At 36.9% G+C, this 16,861-nt stretch overlaps 1 protein-coding gene across 2 annotated transcripts in view; it reads left to right on the top strand.

Moving 5' to 3' along the window:
- Nucleotides 1-7,461: 7,461 nt before the first annotated feature.
- LOC128983210 (caspase-1-like) overlaps nucleotides 7,462-16,861 on the top strand; it is a 71,954-nt gene continuing 62,554 nt past the window's right edge. For both annotated transcript variants that reach the window (XM_054402419.1, XM_054402421.1), the window contains exon 1: nucleotides 7,462-7,638. The gene's annotated coding sequence lies outside the window, so the exon portion shown is untranslated. The remainder of the gene's footprint in view (nucleotides 7,639-16,861) is intronic.

Raw genomic sequence — 16,861 nt, 5'->3', positions numbered from 1 at the left:
GGATTGATTTTAACATATGCTATGATTATTTCTTTTGTTTACATTTACGTTGTTATTTATTTTGTGTTAAAATTTAAAAACCTTGAGTTACTTTAAAATTATATAGGCATTATAAAATATTGAAATTAGTTACGTCTAAACCATCCAAACATTTGACAAAAACCTTGGTGAGTTTTGCTAAAATATGTTTCGCCGTTATTGAGACTAGTGTACATGTTGCTCGAATTCGAGCAATTGCAATGTATTACAGGAGTTATTTCAAAACGAATAACAGTCATATTTACAATGAGTTGAAAAGAGTCAACTCAAAGATTACCAGTGTGTAACTCAGACCATGTTTATCTTCGTTATTGATATACACATAGAGCATTCCGGCCGGTTTTCTCCTTCTCAAAATGCCTCGCTGTACAGGCAACACAGGTTTTGATAAAGGGCCAATTGAAAACGAAAAGTCGTTTTGGGGTAGTGTTAGGGCCTATTTGTAACCTAATAGTTGAGATTGTCCAGGGTCAGGTGCTGACTGTTATGAGTTATATTAACGCGCCACAATTCTGTAGCTGCAGTCGTTATCATGATTACGCATCCTGTCTATGTTTCGTTGTCGTCGCGTCGGAGGCATTTGAAAGAAAAAAACAACAAATAAACGAATTATGGCTACTCAAACCAACGATAAATGCACAAATTTAAGTTACAACCATACTAATACGATCCGTCTTGGGGGTTATGAAGACACAAACCCAAATAGTAAATAAATGAACTCAATGCGTTTCATTGAATTGAAAAATAAATAACAGCAATTAAATTATACAGCTGATCAAAATGTAAACAATTATGTTCTTCATAAGGATAACATTGAAACTTTCAAAGCCACTGGGGCATAGCCCAAGAGACTTTTTCAAATATGTAAGGCCAGTTTGCAAATCTACGCGACACGCTCTTTCCAATGAGAGGTCAATGGAAAAAATCGGTTAAGAAATGGCGGAGGAGTTCAACTGACAAAGTTTCATGTAGCGTATTAATTATATAGATTAAGTGTTATAAAGATTGCATTGAAATTAATCCCAAAGAGCTTCGCTTCGCTCCGCTCAATAATTGTGCTGTGTCACGGCCGCTCTTTAACTCCAGGCCGCGGCCTTCGAAGTGGCGGCCGTAGAACGATTGGCACACATTTTTAGCCGATTTGGAATAGCACGACTGGCACAATCATTAGAGGGGATTAAGAAGGGTCAACCTGTAAGGCTCGGAAAGGTACGATTGGCACAACAGACCGGTAAGGAAGTATAGAAGCCAGGTAGCCAGAATGCGGGAAAATGGAAATTGTTTTGCCCCCACAAATTCCCTGCTGTGGTGCTTATTGGAGTAAGCAAGGTGTAAGTTTAGGCGACAAATCTGCAGCTATTGCCACTGCGCTAGCTGGATCTAAATAAAACTACACTAACCTAACTAACCCTAACCTAACCTAACTTAACCTAACCTAACTTGACCTTTGAAAATACGCGATATTACCGGCAAATGACTGTCGTAGCAAGTTGACGGGTAATTTTAAACCTCCAGTTTTCCCTCGTTCGATGGCGTCTACCTGGTCTAGCGGTTGTGCCAATCGTGCCTTATCCAAGCAGGCGAGTTGACCTAACTTATTCCGCTCAAATGATTGTGCCAATACTGCCATGGGCAGAAGATCCACAAATGTGTGCCAATCGTCCCGTTCCCGAAGTGGCCACGTCGCAAGTGGTGTTGTATTTCAGCTATTTTGTTTGGAAGCAGCTAACGGTATTTGTGTATTTACGAAAGGTTGGTTACAGGACTATGACAATATTGACTCCGCTTAAAATTTACAGATATAGATTATTATTTCATATTGTTTCGGTTTTCAATTCTGTATGTTTTATTTTCAATATTGTAATAAATTTATGTTCATAAATTGAAATCAATAAAGTGTGAATTAATGATGTAACCTGTCTGCCATGTTATCTTATGGGATGCCTGTCACTAGACAACACCACTTGCGACGTTGCCAATTCTACTAGGCCGCGGCCTGTAGTTAAAGGTGGCCGTAGCTGTGTGCTCCCAAGGCCACACTAAAAGTGCTCCCCGTATAAAAACGTCGATAGAAAAACATCGATGTTTCGAAAACATCCGCTATCCGATTCCGCTGCTCTTTTCCTAGCGTTTGGCACTGTGGCTACGGTTACGTCTATGCGTAATACCATAGATAAAACATACTCCTCAAGGAGCCTGTTGAATGCCTCAAGGAGTATGTTTTATCTATGGTAATACCAATATAGATAGTACGTCCAGAACCATGACGTCATTAATAGACGTAAAAAGGTGGCCGTCCGCGTCCGTGGTCTCTACGCTACTGCTCTACCTACCACTACCAGCAGAACTAGCAGAACGCAGAAGAGCTCAAAAACGGGAAACGGCAAACGGCTAAACCACGATTGGATTACTAACGTTACGACGAGACGAGCAGCAAGCTTAAGAGTGGGTCCCAGTAAAACAAAATCCCGAAATGGCCGAAATTGGCACACTAGCGCGCGTGGAGTGGAGCGGACATTTGTTGAACTACGTGCGTGGCAGTCTCGACGTCACAGGCATGTATCGATCGATAAGTGACTCACGGCGCGGGCGCGGTGTTGCCGAACCCTCGCCAGGCGCTAACCAATGTATGGCAACGCCGCATTAGCACTGGCGATGAACGAACTGTGTCAGTGGAGTGGACGGCGATTCCACCCTGCTCCTGCTCGGAGTGTCGGAGTGCACTAAAGTCACTTCCATCGCTTATTTACTTAGAACACTCGATTTTGCTCACTGCTCTTCGTTGTTAGTGGATTTATCTAGGATGGTTATTTAGCCTGTTACAATTTTATATCATAGAGAATGCTATGGGAATATAATCAGTTTACAAACAAAAGTTTTGAAGTGGAACAAGGATCATACAAAATTTTCTAAAGCAATAATTGAAAATTCTTATTAAAACCCTATAGTTTATCATGTTTTCGGATAGAACATGCAATTTAAAAAACTTTTTTATTCGTGATATTTATTCCATAAACCCACTAGTTTAGGAGATACAGCTTGAAGCAGGAAAAAATGACTTCCGGTCTACTTTTTGTATCATGCAGCTCCTAAACGAGAAAGTTTAGCGCAAAATGCGAAGAGTAAAAAAGTGTTGTACGAAAGAAAAATAGTGGAACAATGCTCATGAAAAATAAGCAAAAACAGGGTGAATAATATTTAATTAAGTTGATCTGTTATATGTACATGGTGTAACATTATCAATTCTGAGATTACTAAAAAATGAAACAAGTTAAGTAATTACATTAATGAATGGTAAATCGGATCCAACACATGTTGGAAACATTAGTTGAAGATCAAGTTTTCTAAATACCAACGTAAATACTGTTCAACTTTACAATCATGGTGGATGGCATAGGCCTAACCAAAACAACACTTGACAAACATACAATTTGTGAAACACTTACACTAGGCTTGTAGAACATCACAGAATGAAGTTATTTGCAATCTGTTTAATGCATAAGTTTCAGATTTTTGTGATAAGTTACCGATGACGTTAATTGTGATAGTTGTGATACTAGATACAGTGATGGAACACCTGCTTAACATATAATAATAATGCAAATATTTTTGGTTTTTTTTCTCAGTTATTTGAGCAATTTTTTTGTAGTTGAACAATTTAAGGGGGGAAGTTGAATTAATCTTAATAATTGTAATAACATTAGCATTGTTAATTAATTCATCTACATTCAAATACCAGTATCCTCCTCAACTCCCAGAAAATCAATTCAACAACTTGAGGCCTAAACATAATCATAGTATCAAAAGTATTTATTGCAACCATTGCAACTGTCCGCTCCTCTTTGACCGATTGAAAACATAAATTATCAACAACCACAGATAGTTCAGTGCTAAGGTAAGGAATTCACAGTTTGGAGGTCCCGGGTTCAAGACCCGCTGGGGAAGATAATTTTGATTCTAGTTTTTTCTCAAAATTTGTTTTTATGAACTATTTAATAAAAATGCTCAACTGATATATATGCATTTCACACAAAATCTTTATTATTTCGTGTTTAGGATATGCCCATGGGATGGCTGGTCCTATGTGAAAACAATTTTCAACATGTTGCAAAGTCAATTTTAAAATTGTTGTCAAAACAGTTTTTAAATTGTTGTAAAACTGTTGCAATATAGTTATAAAACAATTTTTGAATTATTTTAAATTTTGCCGGTTGTCAACTATACTCATATTAATAACAGTTTTAATATAAGTTTAAAATTGATATTAAAACAAATTTTTCTCGTTTTTCTGCTACTTGGGTTATCAACATTTCTTATAATACTTAAAATTTATTATAAAACTTATCTTCTATTTCATTTTAATTTCAACCCCCACACTCCATTGTTAGTCCTTTCATTATAACGTTAAGCCTTTTAAATTTCATTGCATGTTTGTTCATTTGTTTCAATAAAACACCTTTTGTAATTCGTATATCTTTGTTAACTTATTAACTTTAAACATTTATAGAATAGGCCTAGCCTAAATGAATATTGTGAGGTGAGTTAACAAGTTCGGGAAGTAAACATTTCATATAAAAGGTTTCAAGTTTTTCTTTCATGTTTACTTCCCAAAAGTCATCGTCCCGATCAATTTTTACAGTTTTTAGACCTTTTGGTTTCCAAATGGCAAGTTTCCTCCCAACCTTTCGAAATTAGTTCTTCATGTTTGTCATATGTTTTCCGGTTCATGGCACGAACATTCATTGCAGACAGCAGCCGTTCAGGCGACAAATCCTCCGCCATTGGTAATAGAACCGGCTACTGCTGCACTGTTTATGTCCATTGACATTGCATTTTCCCGAGGTTCAGGCTCACTCCATATTGTCTGTTTGATGTGGCAAATGTTGCAATCAAACACAAACCCACTCCTAAGCCGTCTTTTTATTTCACTAACTAATTTCAGGTTTCTGAGGGAACAGCCGAATTGAGGCGCATGTTAACTTAGTTGGACAAATTGGTCAACTAAATAACAAATGTCAACTATTCTACGACCGGTAATATCACAGTTGCCCAAACAGTCAGTAGGATCAGATGATAGCGTGGAATTGTCTACAAAGCCCAGGCGCATATTGTATTGAGCTGTGTGGCACGATACTGGCAGTGCAGCACAGCACAAGGCGGAATTGGGCAAAAAGTCTGTGTTGCACAGTTGACATCGCAAATTGGGAAGCAGTGTCGTGCAGTTCTCGTATAGGAGTGATACAGTTTATTGTGTGAACATGTTGTGAAATATTAGGATTTGAGTTCTGAGTCAGATTCAGGTGCTGATCTAGATTTATTGTTACTTCTTCACAAGAGAACAAGAAAGAAAGGGCGAAAAAATTTGCAATGTTTAATGTTTTTCGTATTTTCTCCCAAATTTCATTCTTGCAATTACTATTTGTTACTATGACCACAGACAATATAATACTTTATGACTGGTAACGTAAAAACTGGATAAAAATGCACAATTTCTATTAATTATCCTCTAGATCCGTCACAAAACACTAGTAAAGCGTAAACCCGGCGCAGGTGAGCAATGCGGCACAGACACTTGTTACTCGACCACATGTGCGCGCAGTCCACGTGCGGGACTGCCCTGCGCTGCGCCATAATATGCGCGTTTCCTAGCGAACATGTGGTTTACAAAACACTGCCCTGCGCTGCACTACGCTGCGCTGCTCCGACTGCGTCTCAATATGCGCCGGGCCATAGAGGTAACTCATCGCCTCATCAGCAATCAGCTCATCAACATCACTACTTAGTTTTCTTTTTCTACTTCCCAGTTCCCACAACACCAAAATCTCTCAATACTCTCCACTCAGCCAACCTTTCACCACCTCTGTTTTTCACCTTTCTTCGCAACGGTCGTTTTTTATTTCCTATAATACCACACCCGTAAATAAAAAGAAACACACGAAATGACTTTCTACATTTGTAAGTAAGTAGAACTACGAATTATTACTAGGGAACTCTAAACGTCACTGGACTTGTGGACACAGCAGACCAAATAGGTTGCTAGCCTAGAACATAACCTCACAGTTCACAATAATGTCTAGGATGGAATTGGCGCGTTTTTTCAACATTATCACGTGACTTGCGAAAATAAGAAATACAAGGTGTAGGGGTGGGGCGAGTCCAATGTGTCTCGTGGTTACAGTGTGTACGGCCGAGACGTCGGCCAAGGTGGGGGGTAGGGTTGCTATCTATGCTGTGATCGACCTAGAGGTTTAGCAGAATGCGTTCCCCACAGACTTGCATCATGTCTCGGTGGTGTAGTGGTTATCGCACCGGAGAAACGTTCTAAAGGTTACCGGCTCGAAACCTCCGGAGGCACAAACCTTTTGATTCGATTTCTTCATTATCGTTATAGTTTATAGTTTGGATAGGTTATGACAGTTTGATTTTATAATTATAAATTATGTAATTGAATTTTAGGCATTTAAAATTTTATTTTATAAATAGAAAAATTTTTTATACCAGCAGACTAATTCGTTCAAATACATCTGTAAGTATTAGTTAAATTATGAAATTTGCCCGTTATCACATGAAACGAATATGATTTAATGCCTTAAATGTATATATTGTATTTAAAGATTTTATATTTCTACTAAACTGTATCTCGTTTCCAATCATTGCGTGGGACAGGAAGGCTCTGGCATATCATTTATATTGATTGTACACATTTTGGTTTTGTACTTATATCAGTATAGAACTATGAAATAGTATTTGATAAATTTATAACATATTTTATACGTGTATTCAAATTTAAAATGTATTCAACACCACGCCATTTCTTATTGTCCCCAGTTCATTTCCTCTCTTTCAATAACTATAACTATGACAACAATAATCATAACAATAATTTCGTAACAATATTTGTTCCACATTAAATCAAAAAAAGCTATAAAATTAGCAGCGCATGATGAATGTAGAACCATAATAACCTGATTTGAACTCCCGCCAAATGCGCGAGCGTGCTGCTATCTCACGGAGATCTGCCAGACTACTACGCCGAAATACCGCCGCGACGCGCAGCAAAAACATGCATTTTCTTAAACCATATCACGTGCACAGTTTACGTCGGATCTTCTTGAAACAAACTTTATTCGATAGATAATTAAATTTTGTAGGGGGTTTGCTTTTTCGAATTTCAAATATTCCTTTAGAAAATCCTCCACAAATTTGTAAACTTAAACAAGCGTATTTTTGCTATAATTATTTTAATATTTCTTTAATCAAAAAAATAAAAAGCAAACCCCCTGTAGAATTGTATTCTCTTTCCAATGACACATCAAACGTAGTTCTATGTTTAAAAATAACGGCGCTATATGGTTCAAAAGATTACATTGTTCTTATGGAGCATCAATCCAATATGGCCGACTGCTACTGCCCACTCTTAAGCTTTGACTTGACTTAGACTTACTTGGCGCGTAAATAAGTAGTAGTCTACTAAATTATAGTAAATATCAATTACTAAATCTGCTCAGTCATTCATGCCCGTTCCACCCAAAAAAGTGTTTTGTATGTAGGCCTAGTTTAGGGGAGGAACAGCATTCAGCAACAGAGTAAACTAATCAGGTGTGTATGACAGATATCGTGTAGGCCTAGGCCTAACCTAGAATTACATTTTTCAGATAAAGTTACATAGCCTAGGCTATCATTGTTACCAATGTTTAAGCAAACTAAGTTATAAAACATAAATACTTTTCATGTAGTCTAGGCTGAAGTTAACCTCTCATAACAAAGTTTCCAACTTTTTTGATTTTGCTAAAATGCAAACAAGCAGCTGTTTAGTAGGCCTAAATCATTCAATAATTGGGTACAGTTTCTTAACTGGGCTATGATAATATCGATTGAAACTATCGATTCGATTAGTAAACCTTCATGCGATTTTTTCACCATCAGCAAGTTTGGTTGGTTAGGTTAGGTTAAGATAGTGTAATTTGATAATAAATATATTTAAAAAATATCGATTATTAATCAATCCCTATTATCAATTCGATAGTTTCAATTGATATTAGCATTGCCCAGTTAAGAAACTGTACCCCAATAATTTATAGTCTACAATAATTGTGTTAGGCCTAGTGTTAGATCGATATTTATTTATTTTACATTTCAACGGACAGCTCCATGTTGAACTATTGACAAGAATATAACAATAAGTTAAGCTAAGTTAATATGCCTACAACCGATTACCTTAAATTGATCGCTAACTTAAGTAAGATAGGCCTACAAAATTTTAATACATGTGATCGTTTACAATTGTCTACAACAGCTGACTTTTACTCTGTAGATAGAGAATAAAAAGGCTCTTTTACTCCCTAGTACTTAATTAATAGTCCGCTGGATTGATCCTGGGAAAATTCCCTTTTTGGTGGTTTGAAACTGGGTCCAGGTGTTTTTATTTATTAGTAAACTTAAACTACACAGATCATCCTACTCCATTCCACACAAACCTTGCATTGCAAAGATATTGTGATCGCAGTAGGCCTATGTCAAAATCATGATTTTCAACCTCACAAACTTGCAGACACTTTTGACAAAGGTGAGAACAAAAGCTTTGCTTGAAAATCTAAACGATCGCACACCTCTAAATATATCAGTGATGTAGCCAGGGGGGGGGGGTCCAGAGGATCCTTACCCCCCCTTCCGGTCTTAAATATAATAATTTTTTTTGTTAAATTAAATGTAAAATTATATAATCATACTGTAGGCTATTGACGTTGGGGTTGATTATTTTCAATGCCAAGAGAGCTAAAAAAGACTGTTTTAGGTTCCATATTTAAAAAAATTTCCTAGACCTCCCGGTTGGTCGACCCCCCCTATTTTGAAATCCTGGCTACGTAACTTTTTATATGACAATAGACAATTTCCTTTATTTGTGATTTATTCAAGAAATACCTACAATGGCGTCACAAAAATCCAGAATGTTTCAACATTTAGATTGTTTAACAGTCTACATTTTCTTTGTGTTGAAAGTTCATAATTGGTCAACAAATTCCATAAGGGAGTAGGCCCTACCTACACCGGTCGGTCCACAAGAGCCAGTCCCAGAGTTGCTAATTGAGTTGGTTTCCTGTTGCGTTCTTGAGGTTGTTTGGAAGAGAGTTGATGAATTTGCTGCCAATATAAGAGGGTTTTCTGCTGTATTGTGTAGTGTGGGGTTCGGAAGGCTGTAGTCGGGTGCTCTTCTGGTAACTTATTGGAGTGAAAATTCTCATTTCTGGGAAGGTCAAGTTTTTTTGTGTACAGGACAATTCCATGGATGTAGAGTGCTGTCACTGTTAAGAGCTTAAGAGATTTAAATGCTTCCCTGCAACTGTCTAAGAACTCAAGGCCAGAGAGTGCCCTGACGGCTTTTTTCTGGAGTACCATGACTTTGTTGAGGTTTGCTTCTGATGTTCCTCCCTAAGATATTAAGCCATACCTTATACCTATGTGATTCTATTACAGCATATTATGCTGTTTAAGCTGTTTCCAGACTTCCTACCCATTTCATCCTCTTTATTACGTAGACCCTAGATGCAAGTTTCTTGGTCAGGATGTCTAGATATGTGGTCGTTCCAGGATTTCATCAATTGTCAGGCCCAGCAGTTTTGAGTTTTTATTTCAACAGTTTTTTTCAGGAATTTCTTGAATTTGTTCATGTTTTCGGTTGAAATTTAACAGGGTTGTTTTTGATGGATTAATGGCCAGGTCATTTTGAAGGCAATACTGCAGTGCTTTGTCTGTTAAGGTTTTAAGATGTTGGAGTGTAATTCTTGTGGTGAGTTGTGCATAAATAGAAGAGATGTGTCAACTGCGTAAATTATTGTTTCACAATTGTCATTCCTAATGAAATCTGGAAAATCATTGATGAAAAGGATGAATAAAAATGGGCCCATGACTGAGCCCTGGGGCACTTCTCTGTTAATCGAAAGTTGTGGGACCTATGTAAAGATTTTCTTCCGTTTGCGTTTTGCTGGATTTTGACAATTTGTGTCCTACGTGTTTTCAAATAGCTTGCCACCCAGTCATTCACAAACTAGATAAATACAACAAATGTTCCTCAAACAAATGTTTGATGTGTAGGTCAAACATGTACTGTCAAAATACTGAGTGAAGTTACTGCTGAAACGGAGATGTCACAAAAAAGTATTTATTCAAGAAGAAACCTGCACAGCATGAAAGACAAACTCTCCAAAGAAAACTGGATGAGGTGCACAATGCCCCTTATGCTGAAGAGGCATACTCTGCATTTTTCAAAATACTGTAGGCCCTAAGGTAAATATTGGACCATGCCTGCACATTCAAAAAAAATAAGAGCTAAGCAGAAAGGACAGAAAATGAAGGTTCAGTATGATGTAGAAATCAAAATACTAAAAGAAGAATTTCTAGATGCCTTGCACCGATACGAGCTTACCAGAAATGTAAACGATAAAACAACAAGGGCAGATAAAAAGAAAACATATGATTTAAAGCTCAGGTCCCTTAAGCGACAAGCCACTGCAGGATACATCAGAAGTGCTGGATAATAAATCCAAAGCTGTCTGGGATATCATCAACACAGAAAAACAATGTTAACAGAAGGAAGAACCAAATCTAAAGCTGGAAATAGAGGGAACAATAGTAGATAACCCTTCTGACATTGCTGAACACCTAAACCAATATTTTGCAAAAATATCAGACTCCACTTAAGAAAAAAATCGAAAAAAAAATTCAAAAAGAAATAAAATTACACATCCACTACTTCTACCACAAAGCAATATCCAACCACTAACTTTAACACATACAGCCATTAAAGAAGTCCTAGCAACAATAGACTCATTGAAATCAAAGCTGTCATGTGGAGTAGATGAAGTGCCATCAAAAGTTGTAAAACACTGTGCCGAACAATTGGCAGCTCCACTTGTCAGCATAATAAATAAATCTTTTAGCCTTTGGACAATTTCCCTCCGCCCTAAAAATAGCAAAAATATACCCAAAGTACAAAATGGCTCTCACACTTAATAACAAAACTACCACCCTATCTCATTAATATCAACCTTTTCAAAATTAATAGAAAAGGTTGCACTTTCAAGAATGCTGAGTCACTTGGAAAGCAATGCTCTCATCACTAAAAACCAACATGGTTTTCTCAAAGAGAGATCCACCACCACAGCTCTAACTAGTCTAATAGAACAAATCATTAACCATCTAGAAGCACGCAGACATGTATCAACAGTCTTACTTGACTACAGCAAAGCATTTGACTGTCTGTGTCATAATCTCATTCTAAGGAAACTCACAGCCCTAGGAATAGAGGGAATGGCCAATGACTGGGTGGCAAGCTATTTGAAAACACGTAGGACACAAATTGTCAAAATCCAGCAAAACGCAAACGGAAGAAAATCTTTACATAGGTCCCACAACTTTCGATTAACAGAGAAGTGCCCCAGGGCTCAGTCATGGGCCCATTTTTATTCATCCTTTTCATCAATGATTTTCCAGATTTCATTAGGAATGACAATTGTGAAACAATAATTTACGCAGTTGACACATCTCTTCTATTTATGCACAACTCACCACAAGAATTACACTCCAACATCTTAAAACCTTAACAGACAAAGCACTGCAGTATTGCCTTCAAAATGACCTGGCCATTAATCCATCAAAAACAACCCTGTTAAATTTCAACCGAAAACATGAACAAATTCAAGAAATTCCTGAAAAAAACTGTTGAAATAAAAACTCAAAACTGCTGGGCCTGACAATTGATGAAATCCTGGAACGACCACATATCTAGACATCCTGACCAAGAAACTTGCATCTAGGGTCTACGTAATAAAGAGGATGAAATGGGTAGGAAGTCTGGAAACAGCTTAAACAGCATAATATGCTGTAATAGAATCACATAGGTATAAGGTATGGCTTAATATCTTAGGGAGGAACATCAGAAGCAAACCTCAACAAAGTCATGGTACTCCAGAAAAAAGCCGTCAGGGCACTCTCTGGCCTTGAGTTCTTAGACAGTTGCAGGGAAGCATTTAAATCTCTTAAGCTCTTAACAGTGACAGCACTCTACATCCATGGAATTGTCCTGTACACAAAAAAACTTGACCTTCCCAGAAATGAGAATTTTCACTCCAATAAGTTACCAGAAGAGCACCCGACTACAGCCTTCCGAACCCCACACTACACAATACAGCAGAAAACCCTCTTATATTGGCAGCAAATTCATCAACTCTCTTCCAAACAACCTCAAGAACGCAACAGGAAACCAACTCAATTAGCAACTCTGGGACTGGCTCTTGTGGACCGACCGGTGTAGGTAGGGCCTACTCCCTTATGGAATTTGTTGACCAATTATGAACTTTCAACACAAAGAAAATGTAGACTGTTAAACAATCTAAATGTTGAAACATTCTGGATTTTTGTGACGCCATTGTAGGTATTTCTTGAATAAATCACAAATAAAGGAAATTGTCTATTGTCATATAAAAAGTTACGTAGCCAGGATTTCAAAATAGGGGGGGTCGACCAACCGGGAGGTCTAGGAAATTTTTTTAAATATGGAACCTAAAACAGTCTTTTTTAGCTCTCTTGGCATTGAAAATAATCAACCCCAACGTCAATAGCCTACAGTATGATTATATAATTTTACATTTAATTTAACAAAAAAAATTATTATATTTAAGACCGGAAGGGGGGGTAAGGATCCTCTGGACCCCCCCCCCCTGGCTACATCACTGATATATTTAGAGGTGTGCGATCGTTTAGATTTTCAAGCAAAGCTTTTGTTCTCACCTTTGTCAAAAGTGTCTGCAAGTTTGTGAGGTTGAAAATCATGATTTTGACATAGGCCTACTGCGATCACAATATCTTTGCAATGCAAGGTTTGTGTGGAATGGAGTAGGATGATCTGTGTAGTTTAAGTTTACTAATAAATAAAAACACCTGGACCCAGTTTCAAACCACCAAAAAGGGAATTTTCCCAGGATCAATCCAGCGGACTATTAATTAAGTACTAGGGAGTAAAAGAGCCTTTTTATTCTCTATCTAGAGAGTAAAAGTCAGCTGTTGTAGACAATTGTAAACGATCACATGTATTAAAATTTTGTAGGCCTATCTTACTTAAGTTAGCGATCAATTTAAGTTAGGATAATTAAAAAGAAACTAATATAACTAAATTAATTAGTAATTGCATATAAAGCATTGAGCCGAGTAAATACTGCATAGTATATGTGTGGTAAATAATAACTTATTATATTATAAGACAAAAATAATATAAATTTAAAATGTGAACACAAATTGCACTTATGTAAATAAACATAAACAGTGTACACAACTGTGATAATAATATTAACAAGCCTTATGTTTTATAAATCCTTATGTTTTCCCCTTTTGTGTGCCCTATTAGTAAAATAAATAATACAGTTACTGTTTTAGTAAACGATAGAACAATGGCAAATTATGTTTTATACGATCACTTATTTATTTTTCCATTTCACTTAGAACCTTTTATTTCGATTTTCACAGTTGGTGTTCCTGTAACCGATTTCGGTTGGCACCCCTGCAACCGTTTCCATATAGTATATTTTAAAGGTTGGCATCCCTGTAACCGTTTCCATATAGTATATTTTAAAGGTTGGCATCCCTGTAACCGTTTCTGGATGGTGATCAACTTGCGTGAGTGTGATATAAAGATGGTGTTTTTTTGAAGTGAATATAAGTTTAAATAAACAGATGCGTGCTTGTTATTTCCTAATAATGTTATTTAGTTATGACTTGAGTTTTGACGTGAATATTTAGTTTATAATTATGGAAGCGGAATGTGACGAAACGGAGGAAGACTCGGCTCGATGCGTGATCTGCAAAGGACAGTTGGCAGCAGGTGAAACTGTGAATGTAAGATCCAAAGGATTGTTAAGCCTAATTAAGTCCAGCCTAACAAGGAAAGATGACATACACAAACAATTTGAGAATTGTCAAAAAATTAATTTACACAAAGAATGTAGGAAGACCTATACTCGCAGTTCTTCAATCAGATCATTTATTTCTATGTCTGCATGTAAAGAAACTACTTCTATTAGCACAGTGCAGCCTTCATCATCGTTTAATTCAAATTTACTTAATTTTGACTATAAAAATAAATGCTTGTTTTGTAGCAAAGACATTGTTATTCACGAAAAACTCCAGAGCTATATAGAAAATATATTCGTTTGGTGCAAAACAAAAGTGTACAAAGTACGATACTGAAATATGCTGAAAATAGAACCGATGATTGGGGCAAGACTGTAAAATCGAGAGTGATAGGGGTTGCCGACTTAGTAGAATGCGAGAGTCGGTACCACTCAGATTGCTTTGCCAGATTTACCAAACCATCGTTGACCACAAAAAAAGGCAGACCAGAAAACGAAGATTTAAAAGAGGCTTTCTTAAAAGTTTGTGAATATATCGAGGAAAGTGATGACTGTCAACATCTAGTTTCATAATTGGAAGAAATGATTAATGAGTTCTCAGGGCAGAGCTACGGAAATCAACATTTCAAAATTATGTTAGAAAAACATTTTGGAAACCGAGTTATCTTAACAAATGTAAAGAAACAATCTTCAATTATTTGTTTAAGAGACAGGGCCGATAAGATTTTAACTGAATCTTGGTACTCACAAAGAAAGAAAAACACCACAGAAGAATTGAAAAGAATAGTAACAACGGCGGCGACCATAATAAGGCAAGAGATTCAGAAAAAGGTGTATGATGTATCATCATATCATAGTGCTAAAGACATAAGTACAGGAGGCGAGGACTTGATACCAGAATTATTAAAGTTATTTACTAATGAACTAACAAAAAGAACAAAAATGAAATCGGACAATAACGCGGAACTCCAAAGAAAGAGACTTATGATAAACAATATGATAGTAAAACTTTGCAGACCTCGGTCTTTCGAATCGCCAATACTTTCTGCTCTTGGATTGTACCTGTCCCGGCAATATGGCTCTAAAACCCTAATAGACATTTGTCATTCACTCGGAGTTTCTAACTCTTACCATGAAACCGAGATGTATTTACAATCATTATTAAAGGCCGTCCAACGTTTGACAAAAGATGATCCTTTTTTCCAGTTCGTTTTTGACAACATAGACATTAATGTAAGAACCCTAGACGGAAAAGACACTTTTCATGCCCTCGGACGGAGGGATTAAGTGTATAACACCAAAAACTGCAGTTTTTAGTGATGTAAGAGTGCCACGCAACACATCGTTCAATTTAGAAGGCTCATTTAATGTGCCGGTTCTGTTGTATTGCCACAGGCAAAAAAGTGGCTTAAAAATATAATATCAAATTTGTCTGAGGATATGCCCAAACAAGAGATTGTCTCTTCACATAATTTCATGTGGTTGGGTTCTTACGCCCTTGATCACATCCCATTTCCAGGGTGGTCTGGCTTCATGCATAGCTGTTACAACGGCAGAGTGGACCTGGAAGATATAGCATAAGCAAGCCCGTAGGAATTGGCAACTATAAGTGCAAACAGTGCTTTCACGTTCCTTCTGTCACAAGATCAAGAGAGCTCTTCCACTAGAGCTGACCTTGGTGCATACCTTAGATCTATATTCATTAAAAATGAATATTACATGTTTTTTCTATACAAGTTGTTTTGTTCTCCAATATCAATTGTTAAAACTAGGTAAATAATAATTTATTCTTGTTCCTTATTGTTTACTTATTTCTTGGAATGTTTCTTGTATCCTTGGTCTTGTTCCAGGATTGTTAAATTGTAAATAATACAAATAATATGATGAAAGAGGTAGTATTTAAAAATAAGTTGCCCTAGAGCAATAAATATTTATATGTAAAGTGAACGCAGGCGTGCCTAGTCCCGAGCAGTATCGTCATCGTCGCGTCGGTACGAGCCTCGGCGCGCGGTCGCGGCAGCCAGTGCACACTATACTTAAAATGTTAAGTCACAGGGCACAACACGAGCGAAATATGACAAGTCATATATCATTTTAAATCTTAAACAGGAGAAAATATTTACTTGAAACCTCTTTATTAATGATAATTACTGGAGCCTTGTTTTAAAATAATATGCGCAAATATTCTAAATGAAATAGAAAAATTATGCATTTTTATTATTAAAGATAGAAATAACTATTAAACCAGTAAACTAATCACAAAACCTACACATCATGTTCTTAGACCGTAATTTTAGGAATCTAAAAACAACAAGATGTAAGGTCTATCTTAAATAGTTACTGAAATATAAGCGATTTTATAAAGTACTGCAAGTATCCACCCATAAAAACTTTGGAGGGCTCTAGGGAAAAAAGCAAGAGGGCTAGGGGTGGGGACTTTTGGCTGGAGACTTGTCTACATGGTAGTAGTCGATGGGAAAAAATCCAGCCTGTTAGTATTTTTTTTGTCTATCGGCCTATTTTAGGAACAGATTGACTGGACTAGTAGGGTTAGATTTTGAAGCAGCATTAGTGAAAATAAGGATAAAGAACAAAGCCCTCTACTAACTTGGTATGTATCGACCACCAGGGGGACAAGCTAGGTTAGCCATTGACATCCTATCAGAAATTCTGGAGTCACTTCAAGCTGACACCAAGGCCGTTGTATTAATGGGCGATATCAATATAGACAGGCTAACTGAAAATGCCAGTAGCAACTATCTTGAATAGGAACTGTCAACTTTTGGAGTTAGAAGACTACCACTCCCAGGGTAGTCGAGGCGCTGAGGGGGTTTGAGCATGCATAAAAGTGTAGCGAAATTTGACTTTTGATTGTTGCTAACACCTAGTAGATGAAGAAAATCAATGTTGTCGCATTTCTA

The sequence above is a fragment of the Macrosteles quadrilineatus genome, unplaced genomic scaffold (genome assembly GCF_028750875.1).
Source record: "Macrosteles quadrilineatus isolate MER2022 unplaced genomic scaffold, UCM_ALF_1.0 Scaffold_1__1_contigs__length_201487025, whole genome shotgun sequence".
Classification (NCBI taxonomy): domain Eukaryota; kingdom Metazoa; phylum Arthropoda; class Insecta; order Hemiptera; family Cicadellidae; genus Macrosteles; species Macrosteles quadrilineatus.
This window is presented reverse-complemented; position numbering and strand designations above follow the sequence as displayed.